Raw genomic sequence first — 476 nt, 5'->3', positions numbered from 1 at the left:
TATATCCCAATATACTGTGATATATCGTGATATATCCCAATATACTGTGATATATCGTGATATATCCCAATATACTGTGATATATCGTGATATATCCCAATATACTGAGATATATCGTGATTTATCCCAATATACTGTGACATATCGTGATATATCCCAATATACTGTGATATTTCGTGATATATCACAATATACTGTGATATTTCGTGATATATCCAAATATACTGTGACATATCGTGATATATCCCAATATACTGTGATATATCGTGATATTTCACAATATACTGTGATATATCATGATATATCACAGTATACTGTAATATATCGTGATATATCCCAATATACTGTGATATATCGTGATACATCACAATATATTGTGATATATCGTGATACATCACAATATACTGTGATATATCGTGATATATCCCAATATACTGTGATATATCGTGATATATCCCAATATACTGTGATATATC

The sequence above is a fragment of the Austrofundulus limnaeus genome, unplaced genomic scaffold (genome assembly GCF_001266775.1).
Source record: "Austrofundulus limnaeus strain Quisiro unplaced genomic scaffold, Austrofundulus_limnaeus-1.0 Scaffold1800, whole genome shotgun sequence".
Taxonomy (NCBI): Eukaryota; Metazoa; Chordata; class Actinopteri; order Cyprinodontiformes; family Rivulidae; genus Austrofundulus; species Austrofundulus limnaeus.
The sequence above is the reverse complement of the archived record's forward strand: the minus strand, read 5'-3'. Positions refer to the sequence as shown.